The 26,664-nt window shown below is 35.7% G+C and overlaps 1 pseudogene; it reads right to left on the reverse strand.

Annotated features, from left to right (window-relative positions):
• Positions 1-263: 263 nt before the first annotated feature.
• Positions 264-25,550, reverse strand: LOC120073531 (annotated as a pseudogene).
• Positions 25,551-26,664: the final 1,114 nt, after the last annotated feature.

Raw genomic sequence — 26,664 nt, forward strand, 5'->3', positions numbered from 1 at the left:
CTAGAAATGCTGTATTTGGATACAAAATCAGAGTAATTTAATAAGCATATGGTTTTAGTAAACCATTTGCTTTATTTTATTTAAAACTATAAATAGATGTGACAATTATTATTCTTTCCCATACTTATGTGTGATCATGATACATTATTCCAAACCAAACAGAGAGAGCTTATTTTTCTCAATTATATGGTCTTCCTTGGATACTTTAGATGACTTTAATTCATACAACAAATGAAAGGAACCACAAGGATGATATTGTAATTTTACATGTATGTCAGAAGCTTGGATGCAAGATCATTATTAGCAACAGCAATGTAATCAAACCCAAGCTTCCTAGCACTTTCATTGAATTCAGCCATCTCTGATTCATGAACACGAAGTCCAATTAATGCATCTGCACTAATTATACCCTGCTCAAACACAACATATATATTTGATATACATTTATTGGCATGAATGCCATATATCAATACTTTAATAGTTAACAACATGTAGTTTTAATATTTATCGACTATCATTAGAAAACACCAATTTTTCGACACTTAAAATCGTCGAAACATGGTAAGAACTGCATCGGGAGATCCACTTCCGATAACGAACTAGTCATCGGAAGTTTGGTCGGGATATACCTATCGGGAAAACATCTTCCGACGTGACAATATAGACAGTCGGGAGTTAACATATCTACCGTCGCTTGATATACGGTGTCGGTAGTTCGAAACTCCCGAAGGATGTATAGACATCGTTGGAAGTTCATTTAAGAACTTTCTGACATTTTTCGTCAGGAGATAGTCTTTTTTTTTTTTAATTTGATCTGAATAACCTAAAATTTTGTAACATCATTAAGCAAATAAAAAATATTCACATAAGAAACAAAACAAACAAACAAAGTCAATAGTATTCTTTATTACACAAAAGAGAGACAAGTTGGCAAACTGGTCTACAAAAGAAAGATGTCTTGACTGATACATAGCAGAAATAACCCTCAACATCATCTCCAAACAACATCTCCAACAACATTTCCAACATTATCTCCAAACAGCATCCTACAAAACAAATAAAAATCATAAGGTGAATACTACAATCTTACAAAACAAAGAAAATCCTACAATTCTACAATCCTACAAAAGAAAGAAAATCCTATAATCCTGCAAAACAAAGAAAATTAACACACTTCCAAGGCTACATGTTCTCAACCTTAAACCTCTACAAACACACAAAAGCCAAATGTTGAACTCCAAAAGGAAGATAGTAATCTCAACCAATCCAACACAACATTCAAACTTCATAAACCTCCACAAACACACACAAAAACTCCACAAACACATAAAAACTCCACAAAACACATCAAAATTCAGTTGTTTGGCTACCATAATGTAGTGTTAGGAAATACCTCCTACTTCTACTACAGGAATAAGCAGAAAAATAACAGAGAATTAAAAGAAAGCAATAAAACTGAAAAACACAAGAATTTACGTGGAAAACTCCCGTTTCAGAGAAAAAAATACGACCCACTAGAAAGAAATCTACCATGTGAAAAATTGTTTCAATGACATAGAACAATTCTCTCCCCTATCCAAATTACAAGAGCACCCTATCAAAGCTTTTGACCAATCACACCCTTTTCCCACTTTCAAACTAGAGAATACATCAAGGGAATTTAACTAGAGCTAGCACACCCAAGCTTAAAGTATTTCTAACTAGGACAACTGAAAATCAAAGGCATGGACTTCTTTTATAAGCTTGAAACCCATGATTTCCTAAACCTTTTCGATGTAGGATAAGCCCATGATTTTCCTAAACCTTTTCAATGTAGGATAAACCCATGACTTTCCTAAATCCTTTTTATGGGGACAACTGCACTTCTAATATTTTGCCAAAAACACAACAAATTCCACCTTGGCAAGATATTTGAAGAATCCACAGCTTCTGCAACTTCTATTGTTTTCACCGATAATCATAATCCTCATCTCATAGAATTATAACTTCACCATAAATTGTAGACCATTCGGAATACCACCTCCCAAGATTTTCCTTTTTCGTCACACACCGATAAACCTTGCTGATATTTATGGTGCAACTTCCATCTACTTGACTCACCTGGAAGTCCTTCAGTCATCAATACAACTTCCACCACACACCTTGCATATCCGCCAACTCAATGCATGCATGTAAACTTGTGGAACTGCTAACATCACTTCCTCTACCATGGTAAAGTGGATATACCACGAGGATAAATTCCATCTTCTTCAAAAGAAGTCACTGTCTCCCTTGACGTGAAAGACACCGTCAGCATCTGATCCAAAGCCCTTTGACGAACTTGCTTTGTGTTTCATGTGTTCGGACTGTCTGCATGCCTAACAACCTATCTTCTGCTCGAAGACTCTCATTTTTAAACCTCTGTTGGAATCACCCTTGAACTACGTTGGAATACTATCACCGCTTCACTTGTACTTGTGTAATCCAAATTATATTAACACATTCTTGACTTGCACTTGCCACAAGCTGAAGTTGACCATTCTATCAAAATTTTCCACATCAAACTTTACCAAACTCATAAAGCTTGACATATCTACTTCTTTAGCAAAACAATAAATAGCAAACAACTCACACTATTTACAAAACATCACAGAGAATTCTTTTTTGATGTGGAAGGTCAGACAATGCTGCAACCACAGAGCATACTTAGAAATTCAAGAAACTACAATCCTGATGCTCTAATACCACTTGTTGGGAAATACGTCGCACTACTGCTATAGAAATAAGTAGAAAAATAAAAAATAAATTAAAAGAAATAAATAAAACTGGAAACACAAGAATTTACGTGGAAAACTCCCAACTCGGAGAAAAACCATGGCCCACCAGAAAAAAAAAACCACTATGTGAAAAATTGTTACAATCACATAGAACAATTCTCTACCCAATCCCAATTACAAGAGCACTCTCTCAAAGATTTTGACTACTTACACCCTTTTCCCACTCTCAAATTAGATAATACATCAAGGGAATTTAACTAGAGCTAGCATATCTAAACTTAATTCGAAGGTCCTTCTCTATATGATCGTATCATAGCTTCGATCATTTTTTCAATTCTTCCATCTGTCTTGCATAATCCCTTCTCATTTATTTTTGAACGTCTTCAAGTTCCTTAATCTTCGACTGAGACTGCTCAACATTGGCTTTTAGTTCCCCCACCTTCCTATCATGCACTTCTTGAGTAGATGAAGAACTCGATGAGCTGCTATCCCTCCTTGACTTAGGTTTAGGGCCCCAACCTAGACTTTTTACTAAAAAAAATATAATGAAAATCATGCTCAACAAGCAAACTAAACAAAACTCATTAATTAACATCGAAACAAATCTCAATATAAGCCACAAACACCTTATCAACAAAGCTATAGGAAAAGAAATTGGGGGAGGGTCAAAAGCACAATCATCTTTTACCAATATATCCTACCTACATATATATCCATCTAAACCAATATGTCTTACAAAAATCATCTAAACCAATATATTCTACCACAACCAATACTTCAATTCCAAGGTTACTTTTGAAGCCTTTATAAAAGGCCAAGAACAATTTTACAACTTTTGAAAGATGCGTTAGTTTGAAACAAAGAGCAAAGTTCATATTTTTTTTCTTTTTTGGTAATTGAGTCGAACTTAAACTACTTTGTTTCCAATTATCTAAAAATATTTTGTTTTTTGTATCCCACCTTACAAATTACTTGAAGATTATAAATAGACTATGGAAATGGAACAAGTAAGAGCTAATATTATAAATAGACTATGGTCAATTATAAATAGACTATGAACAAATAAGAAATGAAAATGGAACAAATAAGAACAAATAAGATTATAAATAGACTATTGTCAATTATTTTTCTAAAAGCTAATATAAAATTATTCAATTTTTCTTACCTAACATAAAAATTACTAAAATTTTAAGCAAATTACAACCTACCTAAGAGAGACGGATGATACCTTCAATTTAAAGATACAGAGTCAAGTTTAACTCACCAAGAGAGACGGATGATGGAGCAGCTGACGGAAGAATGGATGATAGATGACAGACCGATGACGGATGACGGAGTAGCTGACAGACGGACGACGAACTGCCTTCGATTTGGGATTTTCGCATCTATGTGCTAAGATTAAAAGAAGGAAGAAAGTAGATTTGAATGTGGGGCTGTGATTTTGGGGTTTTAAAAAGGAACTCCCAACGGGCTATCATAATTGATGGGAGTTCCTTCGTCAAGATTACCCCTCCCTTCCCACCTCCTGAGAGGCATGATGAGGCGTCGGGAGTGCTTTCAAAACTTTCGACGCACGAATAATCCGTCGGGAGTTCCTTCATGGAGAATGACCTGTTGTTCTCATCTCCCGACACCTGCTTTTGACGTCAGGAGTTCTTACCAACTGCCAACGAGTCAATTATGGTATTGAGAGTTGGGAGAGATCCTCTCACTATAAAAAAAAGAGGCTCTCTCGATGCCTAAAAACGCCGTCGGGAGAATGGCCGTCAAGAGATAGAACCTCTCTCGATGACGTAAGAGAAGCGTCTGGAGTTAGAACTAACTCCCGATGCCGTATACTTGCTGTCGAGAGATTGGGACAATCTCCCGACGATTGGCCACTGCCCATCGAGAGTTCAGAGAAATTTCGACGGACTATTTTACTCGTCGGGAGTTCCTAAGGAACTCCTGATGGATCTCCCGACGGCTATTGTGCGCCGTCGAGAGATCTATTATATAACATTTTCTTCAAGCCTTAGCCGCCACACACTCCTCCTTCTTCAAGTCGATAACAGCACCATCGAACGTCTTCTTCTTCTTCCTTCGTGCCTCACGCCTCACGCCTCACACCTCACGCCCAACGCCATTTTCAGCTATTGTTGAGCTCGTCGTCGACTAGCTTCGCCGCCCGTTCGACCAGCCCAGCTCCATCGTCTGTTCAACCTACTCTGCAACCCGTTTGACTTGCTCCGCAGCCACCGACAAGTACTTCATGAACCATTTTGTTTATTGAATATATGTGTTTTGATTGTTTTTGTGGCATAATCAAGATCAAAATCTAATATTTGTTTTGTTATTGTTTTGAATATACATATTAATTTTATTATTGTTATTGTTATTGAATATACGTATTAATTTTTTTATTGTTATTGTTATTGAATATGCATATTAATTTTGTTATTGTTATTGTTATTGAATATGCATATTAATTTTGTTATTGTTATTGTTATTGAATATGCATATTAATTTTGTTATTGAATATACATATTATGATTGAAAGTTTGCTTTAATTGTTTTGCGCCAGTGGTTGGAGGAAAAATTATGGTGCATTTTTGAACTTTGAAATTGTGTTGAAAATATTGTGATGCGTTTTGATTATACTCGTTTTGTCGTTGAATTTGGAGTTTTTGTATATTTATGAATGTTTATGAAATTCGAATGTGTTGTGGGGGGTGGGTCGAGATTGGATTAGATTGTTTTGGGGAGAAAGTTTGAGTTTTATGTGTGTTCGTTCTTGTTTATCAGTTTGAATATGTTGTGGGGGTGCGTAGAGTTCGGTTGTAATCATTTTGGAGTTGAATTTGTAGGTTTTTGTGTGTTTTTTGATGTTTGAGAGGTTTCATGTTTGTCGTGGGGGGTGGGTAGAGTTTGATTATACTCGTTTTGCTCGTTTTGTCGTTGAACTTGGAGTTTTTGTATGTTTATAAATGTTTATGATGTTCGAATGTATTGTGGGGGTTGGGTCAAGATTGGTTTAGATTGTTTTGGGGAGAAAATTTGAGTTTTATGTTCTTTTTTATGAGTTTGATTTAGATTGTTTATTTATGAAGTTTGGTTGGACGATTATGACATTTGTGGATGTTTTTGTTTATGAAGTTTGAACGTGTTGTGGATGTTTAAAGATTATGACATTTGGATTTTTTTTTATTGTAGGATGTTGTTTGGAGATGAGGTTGGACGATTGTTCAAGATGTTGTGTTCCAGACGTTGTTTTCTTTTATGTATTTATTGACATTGTTTTCATTTGATTTATTCCACGTATTTCTGAAAAAAAAATTCTTTTATTTAGTATCGACTTTGTTTTATTGTAGGATATTGTAACTTTTTGTTTATTTGTTATAGTATAGACTTCGTTTTCTTTGTTTTATTTATTATGTGAATCTGTTTGAGTTGATTAATGATGTTTTACAGGTTATTCAGATCAAATTGAAAACAATTACAAATTATAAATTAAAAAAATTTAAAAGCCAATATTCAACTAATGAAGGAACTCTTCACGAAGGAACTCTCCTACTATCTCGAACTCCCGACGTTCATAAAACAGGGCGTCGAAAATTGTTCGAGAACTCCCGACGCATGATTAGGGCGTTGGGAGTTCCTAGAAGAACTCTTAACGCCTTGTTTTATGCGTCGGGAGTTCATCTCCCGACGGATTTTTCCCAACCAAACTCTTGACGATCCATCTTTCGTCAGGAGAGGATCTCCTGACGCATTTTTCTCCCTTTTCCGACGATTTGTGGCGTTGGGAGAAGTGTGATTTCTTGTAGTGTCTCCCCCGACTGTCATTTTAGGCGTCTAAGAGTCTCTTTTTCTTGTAGTGAACGATAGTGAATTAAACTAATATTCCAGCATGGACTAAAAGCATCTAAGAATTGCAAGAGAGCTCCTAACCTTTATGGAAGAGTAAAACGATAGAAAACTTTATTTGGAACCTTTGATGGACCTCCCATTTGAAATAATTAAATAACCATGCTATAAATTTTCAAGCAAAAAAAAGAAAAAATCTATAATTTTTGCATATGTTAAAGTTATATGCCTTGAGGATATAATAACAATTACCATGTAACGCAAATGATCCTTAACGAGTTCATTCTTTGTGAGATCATAAGTTTCAAATGGTGAAGATTCTATTCCCTATTCATATCTCCAAGATCTGAAGCCACATCCATCCCAACACTATAAAAAAAACACACACACACAACTTAATTAATTAACAAATAGCACATCAACTTTAATAATTATTAACTATAAAGCACTATAGCATCCTTTGCAGAGTTGTATCTGTATTTAAATTCTGTGATGTTTCTTGATCCCACCTGTAAATTCAATTAGATCACATTGTAATCAATAAGGATCAACATTAAAACTTAATTAAAATAAGATTGAAATAATGAACAAACCAAGTAGATAATGTTGATCTTAAGCTTCCAGGTTTTCCAGGAAGTATAGTTGCAAAGGTAGCCTCAGTTTGATTACTAGAATCAGCATTATCAACAATTCTACCTAATTGATCAAAGTTTACTATTGCAACAACATTTACTCTTTTAATATTATTATATTTGCAATATGCTTTAGCTCCAGCAATGGCAAGAGCCCCTGTAGATTCCAAGATGCTCCTTCTATCCTCAAACATTTCCTATTATATGAACAACCAAACATGTTAAATAACCTATTGAGACCCAAATGCTTAAGTTTATGGTTGGTACAAATTTAGTTATATAAACATTTAAACTCTCTCCTTCACTCGTGGGATTGAGAATTTGTAAGAGAAATACAACAACAATTTAAAATCAATATTAATTATAGAGGAAATGACGTTACAAAGATTTGAATTTTGAACATAAGATCTCATGCTCTGATACAATGTTAAATCACCGATTGATTCAAAAGTTTAAACTAATGACTAATCGTGAAGCTAATGATATAAACACTTTAACACATAACAAAACTTAAAAATAAGATATTCAAAATGAACGTAGCTCAATCGGTATAGTGTTTGTACTATTATTTAGTTTGAAGTTAGCAGTTCGATTCTCTCACCTCATATATTGTCAAATAAAAAAAAATCACTTTTATCAATAATTATTATTGATTTTTTGTTAAGACTACAAAAAAAGGATACTTAGGTGTTGGTTAGTTTGCACCCAACTCTAGTAGTTGGTCAATTAGAATTTATCACGTGATAAATAATTTTATTATTTACAAAAATAAAATAATTGAATTCTTTTTTTCTCTTTTCTGTGTAATAAATAAGGACTTGAATGGGAGAATAGGTGCAACCTAGAATACCAAATCATTGTCCTAAATAGCTAAAAAAAAATTATATAACAATTGCAATGGACAAATAAAAAATGTACACATATAATTAGAACTATAGAATTTTAGATTATATTTAATTTAGAAATAAAAAAATAATAAAATAGTACATTCATCTATGTTTTTGAGACCATAGGAGTGGAATCAAGAAACCGAAAACTTGATTTTAGCACAATTTTGTAGGTGGTTTTAAAAAATCGAAACGAAAACAGAAACCTGAAACCATTTTCAAATGTTTTTATTATTAAAAAAAAACTGAAAACATCAAAACAGAAATGTTATCAAACAAACAAATACTTAGAAAATTTCACGAAAGGATTCGAAACCTAAAAACTTTTCTACCAATGACCTCTTTTTAAAAACTTTTCTACCAATGACCTCTTTTTAAAAACTTTTTTACCGCTGACCTTTTTTCCATGCAAAATTTCAAAATTACCCACAGTTTTTAAAAAGCCTTCAGATCGAACGGTGAACGCGTCTCTACGAATACTTTAAGCGAATATTTAGATATTACCAAACAATCGGATAGATATTACTAAGCGATCGGAGAGAGTACTAAGCGATCGTTAACTAACCACAATAGTTTTTATTAAGCGATCGTGTAGAGAGTACTAAGCGATCGTCTAGCTATCCACTATAATTTTTATTAAACGATTGTTTAGAGAATACTAAGCAATCATTTAGCTAACTGTTCCGCGATCGTTTAAATATCTATTATTTGATCGTTTAGCTAATACTAAGCGATCGTTTAGATAATACTAAGCGAGCGTTTAGATAATACTAAGCGAGCATTTAGATAATACTAAGCGATTGTTTAGCTAATACTAAGGGATCTATTAGGTTTTGTTATGCGATCGTTTAGATAATACTAAGCGATTGTTTAACTAATACTAAGCGATCGTTTAGATATCCATTACACCATCGTGTACTAATATATAAAGCGATCGTTTGGCTAATACTAAGCGATTGTTTAGGTTTTGTTATGCGATCGTTTAGATAATACTAAGCGATCGTTTAGCCAACTGTTACACGATCATTTAGTTTTCGTTTAGATAAATTTGTGCTAAATTTGTAGAATACAATTGGTGTTGTACAAAATATAATTGGTGCTAAAATTACATATTGTATAGTGTAAATTTGTACAAAATAATTGGTGTTGTACAGAAAAATCGAAGAGAAAGCGAAAATTACATATTGTTTAGTCTAGATGGGCCAGTGCCAGTTGTTATCAATATTTGTCTGCACATTTTCTTGTTATGTCCTGTCTGACCACATCATTGAAGGAACTCTTAAAGAAGAGCATCCATGAGTGCGTTCGGATCTTTTCGATTTCATTGTGACCAAAATACAACACATACATTCTAATAGATAGTTATGCAAATTAATACTAATTAGCGACATGCTTTAAACAATAAAACACAAGGGAAAGAGTTCTCATACCAGTTGAAGACTTTCTTCAAATGTTGAACTCAAAGTGGTGGAAGAACCTCTACACGCTGTATCCCCCAGCAAATGAATCGGCTGCGGTAGTGTCACATCCCGCTCTAGATTATCTTCTTAACCTGGATGGAATGGTGACTACAGCAGTTACCAACCATTTTTCTGGCACTTACTGCCTATCTAACCTGTTAAACATTCTTAAACCCTTAAAATGTACATATCATGAGTACACTGAATAATTAATTCAGAACTTACCACATTTACATTATAGGGTTTTGCAGCATTGTTCATACATGACTCTTACTATTTAGTGAGACCCCACTAGAATACTAATCACTAGACAGACACATGTGTACTAACTGAATATAGGTTTTCAATAAAGCTTCCTTCAACCTGACTCTTTAAGTGGTAGAGCAGCAGCAACGAACTTTTTTGGGAACTGACCGCTACCTGAAAGGAAAACATTTGAAAACATGAGCTAGAAGCCCAGTGAGTGACTAACATTTAAACATAACTTTCATACATAGAGTTCATATTTAAACTGAAGCTTTTACTGAACTACAAACTTGGCAACTATTATTCATGTCAACATTAACATCACACAACATTTCTTATTTTGCTAGACTATACCTTAGTCTATTTCTATAGAGTAGCCCTTTTGCTCACTCCTTATCATTCTTTACCGTAATACTACTTAACTGGGAAGAAACCCCTTTTGTTCTCTTCCAACAATCATGACTTGCTTTCTTAGTTGAGAGAGAATATTCTTTCAATCCCTCAACATCAATTCATGACTAAAATGGAGTGTTCTCGACACTATCAAACATAACTTTTCCTTAATTGTACAATTGTAGTTCGAGTACCGTCATACCTTAGGTACTATTGCTTAGATACCTTCTCCATGTCCTTCAATATCAAGCCATTCAAATTCTAGGATAAAGCTTCAATACCTTCGTCATGTACTTCAGTACTGAGCTATTCATACTTACTTGCATATTCTCATCTCTTAATAACTTAGTTGCCCAAACACATTTCTTACTAACGCATCCTTATGGTTATTGTAAAATATAGCGTAAACATAACATTAATGTGAGATGCGTTGTTACATAGCTATTTGAGAATAATTATCATGAATAGCTTTCAGTAAACATGCATTGCTAAACATTCACATGCTTAAGCAATTTACTTAAAACATTTAAAGCATTTAGAGTCACTCACAATCTTTGGCAATCTCCTTCATGAATATGCTTACTGTGTGTTGAACACTTAGCCAAATTCTTAGGCCTTAACTTGACTAGGCAACAACCTCATTACCATGCGTCTAAGCCTTGCATCCATACATTGCATTAGGCATTCAAGCCTCCCATGTGTCCAAGCCTTCAGCTCACGCCTACTGCATATCGCATGGTCCAATGCATAGCAATCTTTGCGCCCACCACTCGGCTTATGCGCCCATCTGGTGGGACATCGACGCATGTCGGTCCATCCGATTGCACCTAGCACTCGGCTTTTGTGGCCATCTGGTGCCACATCGACGCATACCCTGTGCGTCCATCACTCGGCTGATGCGCCCATCTAGTGGCACATCGGCGTATGCCCGTTCATCCGATTGCGCCTAGCACTCGGCTTATGCGCCCATCTGGTGGCACATCGATGCATACCCCGTGTGTCCATCACTCTGCTTATGTGCTTATCTGGTGGCACATCGACGCATGCCCCGTGCGTCCATCACTCGGCTTATGTACCCACCACTACGCTTATGTGTTCATTTGGTGGCACATCGATGCTTGCCCCATGCGTCCATCCGATTACGCCCATCGTCCAACGTAACCTTGTGCTTATGGCTTCAATATGTGTTGCATGGTCTGATGCTTCTCAGTGCATCTTTGCGCCCATTCAACCTCCAACACATGCGTTCATCATCCTTGTCAAGCCCTTAAAGCTGCTTGCTTGCTTAACCCAAGCAACTACCTGCTTCTTCAAGATTCCGGATTTAATTTAGAATTTTAATAACTAATTTTTCAGGTCTTTTCTCAAGGAATTTCCTTCTACAAATTTTCTCTAAATTGTCTTAGCAAACTTAATTTAAGATTTCAGCCAGAATTCCTCGTGGTTGTGCCGGAATCCTTAAATTATCAAGACTGGCCCAACTTACCTGAGAATTCGACCTTTAGCCGAATTCTTCATACTTTAGTTCGATTATGCCAGAATCTCCCTTCGGCATATCAACCTCAACAACTAGACATGCTTAGGGTTTGAATGGCTCTGAAATACTTCATTTGCCCGAGTGAATTTCTCTAACCTTCTTCTTGAAGTCACGCTTCTTCTTTTTAAACTAACAACTGTATGCTTTCCTTTTAACATCAGGCTGCCACCTCATGCTTAGAGGATAATGTCAAACCTGAGTATGACAGCTGGCTTAGTTGACCAATCTTCAAGATATCTTTCCCTCTTGGCTAACAATGCAAGGGTCAGCTCCCAGGCCAACGCTTGCAACCACATGGCCGCATACCTCCTTCTCAATGCATTGACCAATCTAGCTAATGCATAGCTCACCTAGAGGCTTTTGCGTCCCTCCTTTGGTCACATACTTCTAAGCCAACACATGTTCTAGCCCACGCATAGATCTTATCACATCAACCATGCATTAAGCCTTCCTCACTTCGTAGCATACACCAACGCATAGGCCGTATAGTGCCAACACCTAGGCTGCATAGCACCCACGCATAGGCTGCATAGCGCCAACTCATAGGCTGCATAACACTAACGCATAGGCTGCATACTTCGCGTCCTATGCATCCAACGCGTCCAACGTCACATGCCATCCATCGACGCACGCCATCCATCGATGCATGCCTCGCACCGTGTCATCACATGTCTTCGTACCACATGCCTTCGGCTACTTACCAACGCATCATAGCTTTCACTCATGTGTTCACCCTTGGTACCAACACATAGCTTATCCTTGCCCTCAACACTTAGCCTCTACAAGCCTTGATTGCTACATATGGAACCTCATGCTTTCACTCTTCTCTATCAACGCATGTCTACACTATGCTTCCATACTTAGCCAAATTTCCATTTGTTATATTATCTAAACTCACACATCTAAGTATTTCTAATACTTAGAATTTTCTTCCTCCATCTTCCTACTTTCTTTATCTTCTTTCTCAATTTTACTTAACATGCTTGTTACTTACTTTTGTAGGAAAATGGAGTACGGGGTTGACAGGTAGCACGATCATCTACACGAACGACAGCAACTCAAACAAGCATGAACAAGTGAACAGTTGGGACGACACCACCAGTTGGAGCCGTCAGTAATCTCAGAGTGAGAATCCAAAGTGTGGTATTTGGTGAATTTATTAGAGGTAAGAGAAAAGACAGATCATGTAGACGATAAGCAAGTGGGAGAGAAAGAGCTATCGTATAGTAGGGATGCTTATCGTTTAGACAAAGCTACACGATCGTGCAGGTTTTACTAAGCGATCGTTTAATAAAAGATAGACGATCGTTTAGAAAATGCGGCACGCTATTCGATCGTTTAGGAAAGCTAAGCGATCGTTTAGGGACATGTGTGCGATCATTTAGGCGCCAGTGTGCAATCGTTTAGACAATGAGCTACTATCGTATAGGCTCTCAAACTAGGCGATCGTTTATGTTTCCACACTGATTGCGAATTTTCGAACTTTTTGCAAAATGAAACCAATTTTCATTTCATTCATCGGTTGCCATAACCGAATACGGCTGCTCCCACTTATGCACGATTGATATAATCATATTATATTCTTACCCTATAGTTTGACATCATATATCTACTATAGTAATTTCTCCTCCACTAGATATAAATCATATTTATATCTAATTTCCTCCAAAATTAATGCATCTTATACATTTAGTCAATTATATCATATATAATTAACCAGTCTAATTATATCATATATAATTGAACTCTCTCATGTCAATTTGAACATTTCAAAATGACCCAAATACTGATTCTCGACTTTATCCAAGCTATCTAGGGGACCTAATAGACCTATGGCTCGAAGCTCCAACGGTTCGTGAATAGCTGACTAAACTCTTTAGCCACGAGATCCACCATCTGTTAACTGCCAGACATTCCACTAAAGACCAACAACTAAACTCTTCTTACCACATATATATTTCTGTGTCCATCGGATATAACCAATCATGAGTACGATGACCCTTCACAGATGCTCGTAAGTACAACTGGGCCAATTTACCGTTTTGCCCCTGTAGTTACATCTCACTTCTTAAGTATCACTGATTCCTCTAATGAACAATACAACATAGTCCAACTATGTGTGAACACCTCTCGGGCCAAGAAAAGGTGTATGGCGCAACATCGTTCAAGCCTTGGAATCAACCTTTAAGGGAGTTATCTATCTAGTTGCCCCTGCTTCAGGGAAGGAGTGAATTCCATATTGTGTAGCTGAGTTCCTTGCTCCCAAATCAGACGAATCCCCAAAATGGTAGGTTTGAATCGGGGACCTGGCCACTCGCACTTATACAAATCAAAGGACCGCCCTAAATGGCAGGAGTTCCCACTCACTCAGAATTGATGATAACTGGCAGAAATGCCAATCATTATAAACCTTTTATTTAGAATTATGAGGGTTAACAAGTAGAAAATGCAGTGATAATACTTAGAATTTGTGAAAATTTGATTTTTGCGTCGATTAGCACCTAAATCCTTACTAACCCCAATATTATGCGTTACTCCATGCCAAAGTGTCTATTTTTGTAGCTATTGTAAGAATCAAACGCATGCGCTGGAAATAAGCAATTGCAATCAAACACGCTGAAGCTAGGCGACCGAAAAGACAAATGCATGCGCTGAAAGCCAAGTTACTGCAAAGACGAACGCATGCAGTGATCACATACATCTATCGCATGGAAGTTACGGTGATCGAATGCGTCCATCCCATGGAAGTTGCGGTGATCGAGAGAATGCAGTAATCACTTGGAGATTGCGCCATAGAGTGATAACCATAATAGAGAGGCGATCACAAGATGGGAAGAATGCGTTGATACTTCAGTTGAATCAAGCTTGGACGCATACCTTGGGAGTATCAACAAGATAAGATGATGTGACATTGCCCATACTGGGACAAAGGCAATAGTGAGACATAATGCAATCATGATAGCTGTCGGCGTTTAAACTCTATAAATAGCCCATTGGACTTTCATTTCAAGGCATTCGAACATCTTCCTCAAGGCAGAGGTTTGCTATCACAGATGAGAGCATGAGCGAGATTTTTAGTGAGAATTCTTCATCTCCACAAACCAGACCTAGTGATAACCAGAGCTTTCGTCGGAGATAGAGCTCGAGAGAGACATCTCCACCATTCATCCCTGGCACCACCAGCAACTTTGATGCAGATTCTTTCATTTCTCCTCTAACCTTTGTATTGTATTACATTTTAGCTTAAGATATTAAGACATTTTGTAATCAATGTATATCTCGATTCCTTCAATGCCACCTTCTTCATCATCTTTATCTTTATCATCGTTTACCTTCATCGTTTATTTATCAAAGGCGATCACATACTTAATCGTATAGCCTAGAGATATGACGCATGTAGCAACCCACCAAGAGGTGTGCGTTGTGCGAGTATAGTGAGTTAATCATCTTTGCTTGGTGAAAGGCTGTAGCAACGCTTGTCAATAAGTTGTTGCAATGCTCGTCTATAAGTTAATTAGCCACGTCTAACTGCCTGAGAAGGTAAGAGATGGAATGCACTAAAGTAAAGCATGTATTGTTCCTAGAGATAGGCACAATCTTATGCTCGACACAACCATACACTATAGAGATATAGTCTTGCGGATGACCACCGAGAGGTGTGCGATGCGTTAGTGTGATGAGCTAGATTACTCGAGCGATTTAAGATAATAAACATTACTATGCGTTAACAGTTGTTGTGTATTTACCAATTCTTATCGCAAGTTTTACATTGCTCAATCTGTTTAGTTAGAAGTAGAAGTAGTGTGTAATCCATTAAACTTCTTTTTTTTACTTTTATTCATCGTCTCAAACGCATTGCTTCACAAGCATTATTGAGTGACAAGTCCCTGTGTTCGACTTCAGATTACCCAAGAAACTTGCGTTCTCGTTATACTTGGCAAAAAGGCAAGAAAACTTGTGATAGAAACGCATGGTCATTGCATACTAGATTAACGCATTTTCATTCCAACGCATGACCTCCGACGCATGGGTATAAATGTATAACTTATGCCATGTATAATGTATGATTGCATTAAACCCCATCAATTATCCTCCAACAATTGAGGTCATGTTACCTATGGTCATTCTAGTGAAGTGAAGTCTCTGTCATGAACGGTGTTATATAACGAGATATTAACACTTCATGGTCAGGTATTATACAAACTCTTTGTATAGGATGCCCCTGCTCGTATTTCCCCTACACGAATGATCAGGATCAGACCATCTATGACAAGTCACAACACTTGTGACCATTCCACAAAGCGGGCCGCATCCAGCGTTACTAGGACAAGGTTTCCCTTCTATATCCATATACTATAGACCATTTTGGTTATCACTCAAAATATGATCCACTTGTATGTCACCACATACATGCTTAAGTTACATACAGATAACCAGGGATTTTATGTTTATTGGTTTGTGGTAAAGCAAATAAAACATAAAATTGAGCAAAAACAAGATGTGAAATAAATATCATATATTATACAACACAAGTGTTCGTACAAACTGTTTACAAACTACAGGACATGAAACTTTAAGACATCAACCCCAACAGTGTACACCTATGTATTTGTCATGGCTTCTCTCCATTTGAAGGTATTCTGACGGTTTGATGTCGACCTACACTTACTATCTTTTGTGGTGGTAGAATTGGTTCAAAATCTCCAACCCATTCTTGACTGTGTTGGACTGGGAAGATTGTTTCGGCGTAAGTAGCAAGCACACACTCAATTGTAAACCACTTTGCACATAATGTTTGAACATTAATGTTTCTTAGGGTCGCTGTAGATATTGCATGGGAGCATGGGATCTCGAGGCAATTAAACTCCATACTTATACATGTCCATGAACGAAGATCAACCAACAACGCCCCCCCCCTTCCCCCCCAAATATCCATCGTCCACATTAATTATATGCATATCCACTAGAGAAACACAATATGTTCTAGACATCAATTCTGATTCCTTAAGAATACTCATTGCGTAATCAGTTACAATGTTTGTGAATGCCATTGTGTGTGTACGTCGGATATAGAACCAACCTTGTAGCCACTCGCGGATATGCTCTAATAGCTTTGTTATTGGTAGTTCTCGGGCATCTTTCAACACTCCATTTAGGCATTCTACTATATTTGTCGTCATCTTGTCATACCTACAATGGACTTTATAAACCTTTGCCCATCGTTGCAATCTAACCTCCTCAAGATAGGCCGTCACACCAGGATATTGATGGAGCTTAGCCCAATACATCTGAAATTCAGACATTCTATATGCTTTCGCTGCTAGGTAGAAATGTAGGATTATGTCCTTATTCTTGAATTTGTCTACCAAATTGTTCCGAACATGGTATATACATAGGGTATGAAATGCATCAAGGAATATCCTTGCAACCGCCTTTGCAATTTAGATGTGACGATCTAATATAATCACTTGATTGGGAATGTCTCCTATTAAAGCCTTCAAATGAGTCATGAACCAAGTCCATGATACATCGTTCTCACCATCTACAATACTGAAGGCTATAGGATATATGTTGTTATTTCCATCAATACACGTTGCTATTAACAACATACCTTTGTATTTCTCATGCAAATGGGTCCTATCAACAACGATTACTGGGTAGATGCAGTTTAGAAAATCCCTGACACACGGACCAAGTGCCATGAAGACGTACTTTAAGTACTGTCCGTCTTCTACTTCAACCTTAAATATGGTACCTGGATTTGCAAGCTTAAGTGCCTCGCCGTATGCCCTAACAACAACATATGATCCTTCTGGCGACCTTCGTGCATACACCAATCTGTAATCTTTAGCGCAATAAGCCCGTTCTTAGGTAATGTTCACTCCATATTCTCGTGGGCGTCCTCAATTATATCTCTTGGGCGGTAGGTTCGGCCAACTTGTTCATATTTAGACTTTATTAAGTGTCCAATAACCCAACTTTTTGCTTGTCGATGATTACCATTTCTCATTTCAAGAGAATATGTGTGTTCGCTAGGATATTTATTTACTTTGAAGGAATCATTTTCTTTCATTTTTTTGGCACGGACCCTCCACTTGCATTCCTTAACGATGGTATATAATTACTACTCATTACATATATTACTAAACAATCATTTATAATTTACTAAACGATCATGTATAAATTACTACACGATCGTTTATAATTTACTAAACGACACTTATTATGAAAGCGATATGAGAGAAGAAATTGTATATTGAATGAAGGGCTGAAAAAACTGTTGAAGGAAGAAGAAGTGTGGACAGAATTCGACGATGAAAGCTACGAGAGAATCGGAAGGACTGAGGAAATTTGAGAGAAAGTTATGAGATGAGAGAGACGTTCGATGACAGAAAGTAAGTAATGAGAGAGACGTTCCATTCTCTTCAGAATATTAGTTGGGAATAAATGTTTTGGTGGAATGTTGGTGGTGTATTGAATACACATTGAATGAAGGGCTGAGGAAATCGTAGAAGGAAGAAGAAAAATGTGGCGGTCTGAAGGCTTTTTAAAAATTAGGGATAATTTTGATATTTCGCATAGGAAAAAGGTCCGTGGTAGAAAAGTTTTTAGAAATAGGTCATTGGTAGAAAAAATTTTAGAAATAGGTCATTGGTAGAAAATTTTTTGGATTTTGGATCATTTTGTGAAAATTTCTCAAGTACTTATAAAATTTAGACGATCATGAATGCAAATAGGAAGATTTTAAAGTGTGTGCATGAAATATGGGACATGAAAAAGTTAAAACCTTTATTGTGGCAGCTATGTCGTCTTTATCAACAAGAACAATACCATCGACGAGTTCTTTACAAATGCGAAAATTCTCTTCCCCAACTTGCTTAACAGCCACACAGCCTGCAAAATTTCCCACATTTTCTAATCTTACTTCTTGGTCATTATGTAACGCAGATGCCATTGACTTTGCATCACTTGGCTCCACCCCAATCATCTTTATTTGTATCAATCGTATAATATATTAATTAGGATTATATAAAGGATTTGTTTGGAATGACTTTCCTAAACGTTTAAGAACATTTTTTCGTAGAGACAAAACTGAGATCACCTCCGACTAAACTAATTTGTAAAAAGAAGTGACACCCGCTAGAAGACCACTGCTCCCAACTGAGATAAAAATTGCATGTAATGGACCTTTCATTTGACATCCAATTTCCATCCCAATTGTAGCTTGGCCTATAATGACATCTTTTATCAAAAGAAGGTATGACTGCATGGTTCCGCTCTTCACTCAACTGTCTAGTATGTTTTTGTGCGTCATCAAACGTATCTCCAAATAAAACAACATTTCCTCCCAAATTTTGAATTGCCTTTATATATAAGAAAACATATCTTTTAAGTTAAAAGTTCATGAATTAAATTTGTAATTTAAGACGTAAAGAAATCAGTAGACCTTAATTGGAGGAGTTGAACCAGGCATAACAATGACAGACTGAGTTCTTAATTTTCCAGCAACCCAGTAACACCTTGAGCATGATTTCCAGCTGAGGCACAAATAATTCCTCTTTCCAGTTTTATTTACTTATTTATTTATTTTTTGGAAGATTGGCCATCATGTTATAAGGCTTGAACGAGTACACCTGCAAATTCCCATTAATATCAATCATAATTTTACAAATACTTTCCATATAAGAACAATAATTTCATCACCCCTTTAGTGAGTTTGATAGTTTTTTTTTTTTTTTTAATATACTTTTATCTCCCTAACTTTTCTTGGGTTTTGATTGCACATAAACTTTTGGTATTCTTTTAACTAGAAGTGAATTTTTTTTCTTCAACAAGTGAGGTATATTTGAAGACATGTTGCATCTATTAATACTTCGATAAATTTACAAGATTTTAAAATTTTTTATTGTTGTCGGATAAAAATCCCTTTTAGTAATTATTTAGTTTTTATCTTTTTATTTATTTTTGATAAATGAAGTCTATATATAAACAATACTTTCTTCATATGTATTGATTTCAATGTGTTTCGTAATTATTGACTATATTTTAGGAATGTTTTCAAAATCAAAATGCAAAAATTAAAAAATACAAAAAAAGAATTGTAGTTTAGAAAATAGTTTGTTTTTGTTTTTGGAAAATTTATTAAGACTTTAAATGCTTACCTAAGAAATACAAAACCCATGAGTAAGAAGAAAGTGTGTGTTGGGTTTTGTTTTGACTTTAGGCCCACGAAGAAAGGATATTAGCCCAAAGAAGAGAGGTTGGTAGAATGAAATGCTCACAGAGATCCACGCCTCTCAGCTGCCTCAACAATACATGGATGATTCTACTATCGACGATCAACGGGAAATGTTTGAAGCCGACCAAAAATTTATTTGGTAACAATTTCTTCTCTTTCTTTTCTCTCTAATTTCAGAAAAACTCTTTAACCCTCTCAGCTTACTTCTGTGTTCTTGCGTGAATTTACAGAGAATGAAGGATCAAATCACGCATGCAAATTGAAGAAGAAAAAGAGGAAGAGAAGATAAACAAAAGCATGTACGTGGTTCGATCTAATTCAAAGCCTACGTCCACGGGAAGGGTAGATGATCTTTATTGAAGTATTGTTCAGAGATAAGTTTTCTTTTACAGAATTTTTGTAGACTGAATGTAAAGATTGAAACAAAATAAATGTAATAACTATATATGTGAGTTTACAAGTCTGTTATGAAAACTGTTGTAAAGAAAACTAGTCGTTGAGGCTTTATTTGAGATTAATATCTTTCAATCTCCACCTTAATCTCAACTTTGAATAACTTCTCCCTTCCGAATCTAATCATTGTTTATCCTTTTTCAGGTAAAACAAAGTTGATCAGGTTAAGGCACTTGCTGAGCTTGAGCTTCGACACTGGCTTGGTAAGCATATCTTCTATGTTTTTTGAGGTATGAACTTTCAGGACTTCGACTTGACCTTTTTCAATTCTGTCTCTTACAAAATGATATTTGATGTCAATATGTTTTGTTCTAGAGTGATATTGTGGGTTTTTGGAAAGATGGATTGTACTTTGGTTATCACAGTAGATCTTAACTACTGTTTGTTTGATACCAAAGTCTTCCATCAAGCCCTTTAACCACAATGCCTCTTTTATTACTTCTGAAAGTGCCATGTATTCAGATTCGGTAGTGGATGATGTTGTTATTGACTGTAGATTAGCCTTCCAACTTAATAGATTAGGGTCATATAGGAAGAGATACCCTATTAGAGACATTCTCTTATCTTGATCCTCTACGAAATCTGAGTCTACATATCCATAGAGTTCAAGATCTGTTTGTTTAACACTCTGATAGATTAGTTTAGATTGCTTAGACCAAATTAGATATCTAAGAATCCATTTAGTAGCTTCCCAATTCCTTTTTCCTGGTTCTGACATAAATCTACTCACTAGAGTTGCACAATAGGACAATCAGGCCTAGTGAATGAGCTACATCAAACTTTCTACTGCCTGACTATAAGGAACCATTTGCATCTGATTTAAGTGTTCTAAGTCGGTTTCCTTAGGAGAATTAACTGAAGACAACTTAAAGTGTTGAGCAATAGGTATAGTTACAAATTTAGCATTAGACATATTAAACCTTCTGATCACTTTCTCACAGTAATTGGTTTGGCTAATGCTTAGGGTAAAGAAACTCCTGTCTCTGTCTATTTCAATCCCTAGGATCTTCTTAGACTGACCCATATCTTTCATGTAAAATTTTCTCTTTAGGAGATTTTTGACATGATTTAGATCTTCTTTAGTGGTCTCAGCTTGCAATATATCATCCACATAGAGAAGTAAGTACACCTTGTTCCTATAGGTATTTGAGTTCACATTGGTGCAAATATCATATGTGCTTTTCTGAAACCCAATACTTTCAATGTAGTCATTGAATCTTCTATACTAGTATCTAGGAGACTGTTTAAGACCATAAATGGACTTATTTAGAAGACAGTAAAGATCCTCTTTACCCTTTTCCACAAAACCTTTAGGCTGAACCATATAGATGACCTCATTTAAGTAACCATGTAAGAAGGTTGTTTTAACATCTAGCTAATCTAGTTCAAAATTGTATTGAGCAACCAGGGATAGTAAGAGTCTGATAGATGTTTCCTTAACTATTGGTGAAAAAATTTCAGAGTAGTCAATACCTACTTTGAGTGAAACCTTTGGCCACTAATCTTGCTTTGTACCTTGGCTTTTCATCCTTAGAAGAACCCTCCTTTAGTTTGTAGATCCACTTAGATGCTATTGCCTTGCATCCTTTAGGAAGAGAAGTTAGAGTCCAAGTGTCATTGACACTTAATGATTGCATTTCTTCACACATAGCTTCAATCCAGTTCCTAGCATCAGGGCAGCTTACTGCCTCCTCAAAATTAGCTGGTTCCTGCTTATCCCTTGCTAGAGAATATTGACTTAAATCAAGTTGTGTTTCAGTGGTTTCTACCTGTTGTTCTACAATATTCTCTTTTTCTTTTGAGTCATTAGGAGAGCCATGGTCTGTAGATTTGTTTTTTGGGGCCTCCACCTCAATCCTAGTTGTAGGGTTTTTAGGTATCTCATTTGTAGTTTTTTTCCTTTTGCATGAACATTTCCCTTTCTCTGAAGGTAACATCCCTATTGACTATAAACCTTTTCTCAGCAAAGTTCCACATCTTAAACCCCTTTACACCTTCAGTGAACCCAACAAACATACATTTCACAGCCATAGACTTTAGTTTCCCTGATTTTGATGTATATAACCAACACATCCAAATACTCTTAGGTTATCTAAGTTTGGAGGATGTTTTGTCCATTTTTCTTCAAGGGTTATAAAGTTTAGGGATGAATTTGGGCACTTATTTAAGGTGTAAACAACATAGCTAGTAGTTTCAGCCCAATACTTTTCACTGAGTGTAGCATCTGAGAGTAACATCTGATCTTTTCCATAATGGTCCTATTGAGTCTCTCTGCTACCCCATTCTGTTGGGGTGTATGCCTAACTGTCTTATGCCTGATTATGTCGAATTCCTTACAAAATTTATTAGACTCTTCACTACAAAACTCTAACCCATTATCTGTTCTTAGGTATTTAATTTCCTTAGAAGTTTGCTTCTCAATCATGAGTTTCCATTCTTTAAATTTATTAAACACTTGGTCTTCAGATTTAAGAAAGAAAACCTAACTTTTCCTTGAGAAGTCATCTATAAAAGAAAGTAAATAACTTGAATCACTTAGGCTAGGAGTTTGAGCTGGACCTCAAAGTTCTGAGTGAATGTAATCTAAAATTGCCTTAGTTGAATGGTGTGCTTTGGTAAAGCTGTGTCTAGTTGCTTTCCCCAAAACACAGTGTTCACAGAAAGTCAGCTTGTCTGAGATTCCTTTGGGTAGAATTCCCTATTTAGACAAAGCTTCCAACTCCTTGGCACTTATGTGAGACAGTCTTTTATGCCATACATAAGCTTCTGTCATGTCATTTAGTGTGGTTGCATATGCCCCTTTCATCATTTCAACACCTCTAGCTACAAACAAGTCATTGACTTTCTCCCCAACAAGAACTACCTTAGAATCTTTAAGGACCTTAAGGGTTCCATCCTTGCCTCTGTATTCACACTCTACTGCATCTAGCATTCCAAAGGAGATTAGGTTTCTCTTGAGAAGTGGGACATGTCTTACATTCCTCAGAAGTTTGATAGTCTCATCTTTGAGTTTCATGGAGACTGACTCAATGCCTTCAATTTTACAGCCTTGGTTGTTCCCCGTGTAAACCATTTTTCCATCTATCTCTTTGTAGGAGTTAAAGCAGGGTCTCATAGATGTCATATGGTAGGTGCATCTGGAATCCAAAACCCAATCATGCTTTCCAAGGGGGTTAACATAGGTGACCTTGTTAAGAGTTGAAGCTAAAGCATCAGAGTAGATGTAGGAGCTTTCTACTACAGAGGCTTCAGGCTGCTTGCCTTTAGATTCCTTTTCCTTTTCTTGATTTTTCTTTTTGAGGATAAAGCAATCTTTAATTAAATGCCCCTTTGTTTTGCAATATTTACACTTAATTTTGTGCTTTGGCTTGTTTTCATCTGTATGTGGTTGTTTTCTGTCCTTAGATTGATTTGGTTTGAAACTTCCTTTTACAAACAGTTCTTCTCCATTCGGTTGTTCCTTCTTAGCTATTGCAACTCAAGTTCCCTAGTTCTTAGGGCAGATATTATTGCATTGGTAGATATACTATCCCTTCCATACTTCAAAGCATTTTTAATTTTCCTATAAGATTCAGGTAGGGAATTTAGAAGTACATATGCTTCGTTCTCATCTCCTATTTTCTCCCCAAGATTCTTAAGTTCAGCAATAATCTTTTTGAACTCATCTAGATTAACAGAAAGAGTCTTTGATGAATCCATTTTAAAGGTGAGAAATTTCTCCCTAATATACATTTTATTAGGAAGATCTCTAGTGGCATATAAGTCTTCCAACTTTGTCCAAATCCTATAGCCAGTTTCCTGATCAATAACTTTCCTCAAAACATTATCACTAAGGTTTAGGACTAACGTACCATAGGCTGCCAGCTCCCAACCTTCTTTTTCTTGAGCTGTCATAATGTTTGGGAGAGTGAATGGATCCATTAGGGCCTTGTGAGCCTTTTGCTGACTGAGAATGACTCTGATTTTTTCCTTCTAGAGACCAAAATCCCTTTTACCATCAAATTTCTCTACCTCATACCTTGCTACTGCCATTTTGTGTGAATCTTGTGATCTTGATAGTTCAAGAATTGAAATCTTTAAACGTCTTTCACTCTGATACCAGATTGTTGGGTTTTGTTTTAACTTCAGGCCCACGAAGAGAGGATATCAACCCAAAGAAGAGAGGTTGGTAGAATGAAAGGCTCATAGAGAGCCACGCCTCTCAGTTGCCTCAACAACACGTGGATGACTCCACTATCGACGATAAGTGGGACCAAAAATTCATTTGGTAATAACTTCTTCTCTTTCTTTTCTCTCTAATTTAAGAAAAACTCTCTAACCCTCTCAGTCTTACTTCTGTGTTCTTGCGTGAATTTACAGAGAATGAAGGATCAAATCACGCATGCAAATTGAAGAAGAGAGAGAGGAAGAGAAGATGAACAAAAGCATGTACGTGGTTCGGCCTAATTCAAAGCCTACGTCCACGGGATGGGTAGATGATCTTTATTGAAGTGTTGTTTAGAGATAAATTTTCTTTTACAGAATTTTTGTAGATTAAATGTAAAGATTGAAATAAAATAAATGTAACAACTATATATATGAATTTACAAATCTGTATGAAAACTGTTGTAAAAAAAACTAGCCGTTGAGACTTTATTTGAGATTAATATCTTCTATGTAAGAAAATATGCACTATTTTCAAAACCTAAATAGGCCTAAATTTGTAAATAAGTTTTACTATTATATAATAATAGTGATATATGTATATTACCAAATCTGAGTCTTCGCTCTTGAGCCAGAGATTAACTCCCCAGCCATTGGACAAGTTGGATGCAAAATGGAATGGGGATTTAGAAGTGACATCGTAATCCTTAGAACTCAAATTTTGGTCAAATATTCCCTCTGTTTTGTGTCATAGTAACCTCCGGGCATTTTGGAACGGCGCCCAGCTCCCCAAACGCTGCAGCTCCTTCCATGACAGAACCAGAATCTTAACCAGTCTCATTATTTGGACCCACAAACTCTGCAGCCTTATTATAATTTTGATCCCTTGTGTGGCATTCCCATGGGTTTTGGAATTGATGACGGCCGCCATGGCTCTTCCCTTGTCTGTTGTTCCCATTGGCTTTGGAAATGATGACGGCGCACATGGTCCGGCCTTTGCCTTGGGTGTTCTCGTTACCAATACGAGGCCATTACTATTGACTCTGTTTTTTGTTCTGAATAATTATTAATAATAATAACAATTCAAGCTTTTCTTGGTGCTTAAAATAAAAATGTGTGGGTTTAGATGGAAATGCATCTCAGTCGGTGTGATTGCTATTTTTGGCAAATAATAATACAATAAAGAGATTTTCATAAAGAGAAAAGAATAATACTTGTCTACTCCTTCAACGTACGGCAAATCATCCATTTTTCTTTTTCTTTTATTCAGAAATTAGATTTTTATTTAAATAATTTAAGCATAATTATAAGAAATAATAAAATTGTTAAAAATCTTTGAAGTATAATAAGATGTTAATGTCTATCAATAATAGACTACATAGAAATTTATCGAATAAAATTTTATTATATTTATAAAAAAAAATATCTCATTTTCTTTTATTAAAAATAATCCTAATAATATATTTATAAATTATAAAACTACTTTTAATTATCCACTTAATATTAAGTTTAATATAAATTATTACTAATTATTTTAAATAAAGAATTTGAATAGTTATTATTTCTTATTCTCATATAATAATATGATATATTATATTATTATATTCTTTAATTTAACAAAAATAACTAGGTTCATAACATGAAATACTATATATTTGTTAATGTTTCTATCTCTTTTTATATATATATATATATATAATCTAAATAAATTGGAAATATAAAAATGTTATTTTCAGAATTTATAATATTTGGATTAAATTCGAAAACAATGTGAAAAAACAAGATTAAGAATGTATATAAAATATATATCTATTTAACTTAATGAACCTAAAAACATGAAACAGATTCTGAATTTTCAATTCAACGAGCCTTAAAAAGGGAAGAGAATCACGTGTACATAAAACAAAGATAAATTTAAAAATGAAAACCCCACTGAGTAATATAATTTAAATGCCAATTGCAGGATGTGTTAAATGAAGAAGAAAAATTTCAAATCAAAACCTCAATCATAGTCTTGGATGATGTGAATGCCATATGAGATGATTTAAAGCTGGTGAAACATAATTATAATA

This window comes from Benincasa hispida, chromosome 3 (assembly GCF_009727055.1).
Source record: "Benincasa hispida cultivar B227 chromosome 3, ASM972705v1, whole genome shotgun sequence".
NCBI lineage: Eukaryota > Viridiplantae > Streptophyta > Magnoliopsida > Cucurbitales > Cucurbitaceae > Benincasa > Benincasa hispida.